This window comes from Oncorhynchus masou, chromosome 20 (genome assembly GCF_036934945.1).
Source record: "Oncorhynchus masou masou isolate Uvic2021 chromosome 20, UVic_Omas_1.1, whole genome shotgun sequence".
Taxonomy (NCBI): domain Eukaryota; kingdom Metazoa; phylum Chordata; class Actinopteri; order Salmoniformes; family Salmonidae; genus Oncorhynchus; species Oncorhynchus masou.
The window spans coordinates 20,421,648-20,429,147 of record NC_088231.1 but is presented as its reverse complement, the minus strand read 5'-3'; the positions used below and the strand labels follow the sequence as shown (position 1 = coordinate 20,429,147).

The following is a 7,500-nucleotide window of genomic DNA, read 5'->3' as shown; positions in this document are numbered from 1 at the left end:
ACTGGTACATTACTGTAGTCCTCAGTGATCCTGGAAACTGGTACATTGCCTGTACTATAGTCCTCAGTGATCCTGGAAACTGGTACATTGCTATAGTCCTCAGTGATCATGGAAACTGGTACATTACTATAGTCCCCAGTGATCATGGAAACTGGTACATTACTGTAGTCCCCAGTGGTCCTGGAAACTGGCACATTACTGTAGTCCCCAGTGATCCTGGAAACTGGTACATTGCTATAGTCCCCAGTGGTCCTGGAAACTGGTACATTACTATAGTCCCCAGTGATCATGGAAACTGGTACATTACTGTAGTCCCCAGTGGTCCTGGAAACTGGCACATTACTGTAGTCCCCAGTGATCCTGGAAACTGGTACATTACTATAGTCCTCAGTGATCCTGGAAACTGGTACATTGCTATAGTCCTCAGTGATCCTGGAAACTGGTACATTACTATAGTCCCCAGTGGTCCTGGAAACTGGTACATTACTATAGTCCTCAGTGATCCTGGAAACTGGTACATTACTATAGTCCCCAGTGGTCCTGGAAACTGGCACATTACTATAGTCCCCAGTGATCCTGGAAACTGGCACATTACTATAGTCCCCAGTGATCCTGGAAACTGGTACATTACTGTTACTATAGTCCCCAGTGATCCTGTATACTGGTACATTACTGTTACTATAGTCCCCAGTGGTCTTGGAAACTGGCACATTACTATAGTCCCCAGTGATCCTGGAAACTGGTACATTACTGTTACTATAGTCCCCAGTGATCCTGGATACTGGTACATTACTGTTACTATAGTCCCCAGTGGTCCTGGAAACTGGCACATTACTATAGTCCCCAGTGATCCTGGAAACTGGTACATTACTATAGTCCCCAGTGATCCTGGAAACTGGTACATTACTATAGTCCCCAGTGATCCTGGAAACTGGCACATTACTATAGTCCCCAGTGATCCTGGAAACTGGAACATTACTATAGTCCCCAGTGATCCTGGAAACTGGCACATTACTATAGTCCTCAGTGATCCTGGAAACTGGTACATTACTATAGTCCCCAGTGATCCTGGAAACTGGTACATTACTATAGTCCCCAGTGATCCTGGAAACTGGAACATTACTATAGTCCCCAGTGATCCTGGAAACTGGTACATTACTGTTACTATAGTCCCCAGTGATCCTGGAAACTGGTACATTACTGTAGTCCCCAGTGATCCTGGAAACTGGTACATTACTGTTACTATAGTCCCCAGTGATCCTGGAAACTGGAACATTACTATAGTCCCCAGTGATCCTGGAAACTGGAACATTACTATAGTCCCCAGTGATCCTGGAAACTGGTACATTACTGTTACTACAGTCCCCAGTGATCCTGGAAACTGGTACATTACTATAGTCCTCAGTGATCATGGAAACTGGTCCATTACTGTTACTATAGTCCCCAGTGCTCAGTAGCGAGCAGTAGTTTCCCCACGGTCTAGCTAGCTAGCTTTTGTTGTTGGCTAGTTTGCAGCAGCTGCTGCAGGTGTTATCAAAGAGGACGTTGATCATTTGTTAGAATCTTCCTTTTTCAAGAATTAACTTTCAACAGGAAGTAAAGTCGCCTCCCTTTTCAAGAATAACTTTCAACAGGAAGTAAAGTCGCCTCCCTTTTCAAGAATAACTTTCAACAGGAAGTAAAGTCGCTTCCTTTTTCAAGAATAACTTTCAACAGGAAGTAAAGTCTCAAACGATCATCATCTCGTGAACGGGGGGCGGGATGTTTTTTTTTTTATTGTAGCGTCACTTCCTGTTGTTAACCATCGCTTTGAAAATAACTTGTGTGTCAAACATTGTTGCGTTTAAAAAGTGGAACTGACAGCATTTTAAGCAACATGAAATCTCATTCAAATCTTTTCATAATGCAACAGCAGGGAGAATATGACACGTTACTAAACGTTTACTGACGAGAGAACAACTACATATGGTCAATTTTTCACATTTTCATCAATTCTTACAATGTTTGGAAGTTACTAAGACAAAACTCTATAGCAATATGGATTTTTTATTTTACCTTTATTTAACTAGGCAAGTCAGTTAAGAACAAATTCTTATTTTCAATGACGGCCTAGGAACAGTGGGTTAACTGCCTGTTCAGGGGCAGAACTACAGAGTTGTACCTTGTCAGCTCAGGGGTTTGAACTTGCAACCTTCCGGTTACTAGTCCAACACTCTAACCACGAGGCTACGCTGCCGCCTCTACACTCTAACCACGAGGCTACGCTGCCGCCTCTACACTCTAACCACGAGGCTACCCTGGGAAAGGGGCGGTGCATTTGGACAATTAACAGACACTGCAACACATAAAACATCTGTCTTATCCAGGACCCGGAGTCCACACAGACCGGTACGCTTCAGCACCTCAGAGCTTCATACAGTACACCTTTAATATAAACCAACCGTTTGCCACACGGGCCTGTCATCATTCACGTTGAACTGGACTGTGTGTTTACAGGAAGTTGGACCTGTCATCATTCACTTTGAACTGGACTGTGTGTTTACAGGCAGTAGGGCCTGTCATCATACACTTTGAACTGGACTGTGTGTTTACAGGAAGTAGGGCCTGTCATCATTCACTTTGAACTGGACTGTGTGTTTACAGGAAGTTGGTCCTGTCATCATTCACTTTGAACTGGACTGTGTGTGTACAGGAAGTTGGTCCTGTCATCATTCACTTTGAACTGGACTGTGTGTGTACAGGAAGTTGGTCCTGTCATCATTCACTTTGAACTGGACTGTGTGTTTACAGGCAGTAGGGCCTGTCATCATTCACTTTGAACTGGACTGTGTGTTTACAGGCAGTAGGGCCTGTCATCATTCACTTTGAACTGGACTGTGTGTTTACAGGCAGTAGGGCCTGTTATCATTCACTATGAACTGGACTGTGTGTTTACAGGCAGTAGGGCCTGTCATCATTCACTATGAACTGGACTGTGTGTTTACAGGCAATAGGGCCTGTCATCATTCACTCTGAACTGGACTGTGTGTTTACAGGCAGTAGGGCCTGTCATCATTCACTATGAACTGGACTGTGTGTTTACAGGCAGTTAGGGCCTGTCATGATTCACTCTGAACTGGACTGTGTGTTTACAGGCAGTAGGGCCTGTCATCATTCACTATGAACTGGACTGTGTGTTTACAGGCAGTAGGGCCTGTCATCATTCACTATGAACTGGACTGTGTGTTTACAGGCAGTTAGGGCCTGTCACCATTCACTCTGAACTGGACTGTGTGTTTACAGGCAGTAGGGCCTGTCATCATTCACTATGAACTGGACTGTGTGTTTACAGGCAGTAGGGCCTGTCATCATTCACTTTGAACTGGACTGTGTGTTTACAGGAAGTTAGGGCCTGTCATCATTCACTTTGAACTGGACTGTGTGTGTACAGGAAGTTGGTCCTGTCATCATTCACTTTGAACTGGACTGTGTGTTTACAGGAAGTAGGTCCTGTCATCATTCACTTTGAACTGGACTGTGTGTTTACAGGAAGTTAGGGCCTGTCATCATTCACTTTGAACTGGACTGTGTGTTTACAGGAAGTAGGTCCTGTCATCATTCCCTTTGAACTGGACTGTGTGTTTACAGGAAGTAGGGCCTGTCATCATTCCCTTTGAACTGGACTGTGTGTTTACAGGAAGTAGGGCCTGTCCTCATTCACTTTGAACTGGACTGTGTGTTTACAGGAAGTTAGGGCCTGTCATCATTCACTTTGAACTGGACTGTGTGTTTACAGGAAGTAGGGCCTGTCATCATTCACTTTGAACTGGACTGTGTGTTTACAGGAAGTAGGGCCTGTCCTCATTCACTTTGAACTGGACTGTGTGTTTACAGGAAGTTAGGGCCTGTCATCATTCACTTTGAACTGGACTGTGTGTTTACAGGAAGTAGGGCCTGTCCTCATTCACTTTGAACTGGACTGTGTGTTTACAGGAAGTTAGGGCCTGTCATCATTCACTTTGAACTGGACTGTGTGTTTACAGGAAGTTGGACCTGTCATCATTCACTTTGAACTGGACTGCGTGTTTACAGGAAGTTGCAACAGCTCGTCTTTAGATCATAAAAACACATTGGCCAAAAGCCCCAAAGATACACCTGAATAGATTTCTGCAGATATGTAGAACACCACGGGAGTCCTCTTACAGTCCTACTGACCTCTCTCTCTCCCTCAGTTATGAACAATACCTAGTTTGTATACCCATTGTTGTCTTAGTTAGCATTTACTGGTAGATATCATCAGTTGAAACGTCTTTCCTACCCTACCGGCTACCGATGTCATTCTTCTGAGAGCTGCTCCATACCAAAACCAGCTGAGAGCTGCTCCATACCAAAACCAGTTGAGAGCTGCTCCATGCCAAAACCAGCTGAGAGCTGCTCCATACCAAAACCAGTTGATAGCTGCTCTGTGCCAAAACCAGCTGAGAGCTGCTCCATGCCAAAACCAGCTGAGAGATGCTCCATGCCAAAACCAGCTCTGAGAGATGCTCCATACCAAAACCAGCTGAGAGCTGCTCCATGCCAAAACCAGTTGAGAGCTGCTCCACGCCAAAACCAGTTGAGAGCTGCTCCATACCAAAACCAGCTGAGAGCTGCTCCATGCCAAAACCAGTTGAGAGCTGCTCCACGCCATAACCAGTTGAGAGCTGCTCCATGCCAAACCCAGCTGAGAGCTGCTCCGTGCCAAACCCAGCTGAGAGCTGCTCCGTGCCAAACCCAGCTGCGAGCTGCTCCGTGCCAAACCCAGCTGAGAGCTGCTCCATGCCAAACCCAGCTGAGAGCTGCTCCATGCCAAACCCAGCTGAGAGCTGCTCCATGCCAAAACCAGTTGAGAGCTGCTCCACGCCATAACCAGTTGAGAGCTGCTCCATACCAAAACCAGTTGAGAGCTGCTCCGTGCCAAAACCAGCTGAGAGCTGCTCCATGCCAAAACCAGCTGAGAGATGCTCCATGCCAAAACCAGCTCTGAGAGATGCTCCATACCAAAACCAGCTGAGAGCTGCTCCATGCCAAAACCAGTTGAGAGCTGCTCCACGCCAAAACCAGTTGAGAGCTGCTCCATACCAAAACCAGCTGAGAGCTGCTCCATGCCAAAACCAGTTGAGAGCTGCTCCACGCCATAACCAGTTGAGAGCTGCTCCATGCCAAACCCAGCTGAGAGCTGCTCCGTGCCAAACCCAGCTGAGAGCTGCTCCGTGCCAAACCCAGCTGCGAGCTGCTCCGTGCCAAACCCAGCTGAGAGCTGCTCCATGCCAAACCCAGCTGAGAGCTGCTCCATGCCAAACCCAGCTGAGAGCTGCTCCATGCCAAACCCAGCTGAGAGCTGCTCCATGCCAAACCCAGCTGAGAGCTGCTCCATGCCAAACCCAGCTGAGAGCTGCTCCATGCCAAACCCAGCTGAGAGCTGCTCCATGCCAAAACCAGCTGAGAGCTGCTCAGCTGTGTGTTTTACAGAAAGTGTTCCTCTCCTACATGAGTGTGTTGGTATTATGGTTGACAACCTGTCACATTGTAGGCCTATAGGTCCACCACTGAGCACACGTGTCTATAATAGATATAGGCCGTTCAAATATTCATGTTTGAAGAAAGGAGTGTTTTATATTTGGCCTGGAGAAGAGGTTTTTTCTGCTGACTGAATGGAATCATGTAGCGTTTTTTACTCCTCTGGTCTCGGGAAGAAATTACGAGTCATCACTGTCCGAGTCAAGACTGAGTCCTCACTGTCCGAGACCGAGTCAAGACTGAGTCCTCACTGTCATAGACCGAGTCAAGACCGAGTCCTCACTGTCATAGACCGAGTCAAGACTGAGTCCTCACTGTCATAGACCGAGTCAAGACTGAGTCCTCACTGTCATAGACCAAGTCAAGACCGAGTCCTCACTGTCATAGACCAAGTCAAGACCGAGTCCTCACTGTCATAGACTGGGTCAAGACCGAGTAACGACTGAGTCCTCACTATCCGAGACCGAGTCAAGACTGAGTCCTCACTGTCATAGACCAAGTCAAGACCAAGTCCTCACTGTCATAGACCGAGTCAAGACTGAGTCCTCACTGTCATAGACCAAGTCAAGACCAAGTCCTCACTGTCATAGACCAAGTCAAGACCAAGTCCTCACTGTCATAGACCGAGCCATGACCGAGTCAAGACTGAGTCCTCACTGTCATAGACCAAGTCAAGACCGAGTCCTCACTGTCATAGACCGAGTCAAGACCGAGTCAAGACTGAGTCCTCACTGTCATAGACCAAGTCAAGACCGAGTCCTCACTGTCATAGACCAAGTCAAGACCAAGTCCTCACTGTCATAGACCGAGTCAAGACCGAGTCAAGACTGAGTCCTCACTGTCATAGACCAAGTCAAGACCGAGTCCTCACTGTCATAGACCAAGTCAAGACCGAGTTCTCACTGTCATAGACCGAGTCAAGACCGAGTCAAGACTGAGTCCTCACTGTCATAGACCAAGTCAAGACCAAGTCCTCACTGTCATAGACCGAGTCAAGACCGAGTAAAGACTGAGTCCTCACTATCCGAGACCGAGTAAAGACTGAGTCCTCACTGTCATAGACCAAGTCAAGACCGAGTTCTCACTGTCATAGACCGAGTCAAGACCGAGTCAAGACTGAGTCCTCACTGTCATAGACCAAGTCAAGACCGAGTCCTGACTGTCATAGACCGAGCCATGACCGAGTCCTCACTGTCTGAGACCGAGTTCTCACTGTCATAGACCAAGTCAAGACCGAGTTCTCACTGTCATAGACCGAGTCAAGACCGAGTCCTCACTGTCATAGACCAAGTCAAGACCGAGTTCTCACTGTCATAGACCGAGTCAAGACCGAGTCAAGACTGAGTCCTCACTGTCATAGACCAAGTCAAGACCAAGTCCTCACTGTCATAGACCGAGTCAAGACCGAGTCAAGACTGAGTCCTCACTATCCGAGACCGAGTCAAGACTGAGTCCTCACTGTCATAGACCGAGTCAAGACTGAGTCCTCACTGTCATAGACCGAGCCAAGACCGAGTCCTCACTGTCTGAGACCGAGTCCTGACTGTCATAGACCAGGTCAAGACGGAGTAAAACACTCGATGTGGTCTCGAGTACAACAACACTGAATTTATGGAGGAAATGTATGCCACATGACAGCAATTATAATAACTTATATTAGTAGAGGCTGTTATCTGTGGTGTTGAGGCTCTTATCTAGGGTGTAATGATGGTTATATTAGTAGAGGCTGTTATCTATGGTGTTATGATGGTTATATTAGTAGAGGCTGTTATGGTGTAATGATGGTTATATTAGTAGAGGCTGTTATCTATGTTGTAATGATGGTTATATTAGTAGAGGCTGTTATCTATGGTGTAATGATGTTTATATTAGTAGAGGCTGTTATGGTGTAATGATGGTTATATTAGTAGAGGCTGTTATCTATGTTGTAATGATGGTTATATTAGTAGAGGCTGTTATCTA

The 7,500-nt window shown here is 46.6% G+C and overlaps 1 protein-coding gene across 1 annotated transcript in view; it reads left to right on the top strand.

Moving 5' to 3' along the window:
• Positions 1–7,500, top strand: part of adgrl3.1 (adhesion G protein-coupled receptor L3.1) — a 319,635-nt gene that overhangs the window by 177,250 nt on the left and 134,885 nt on the right.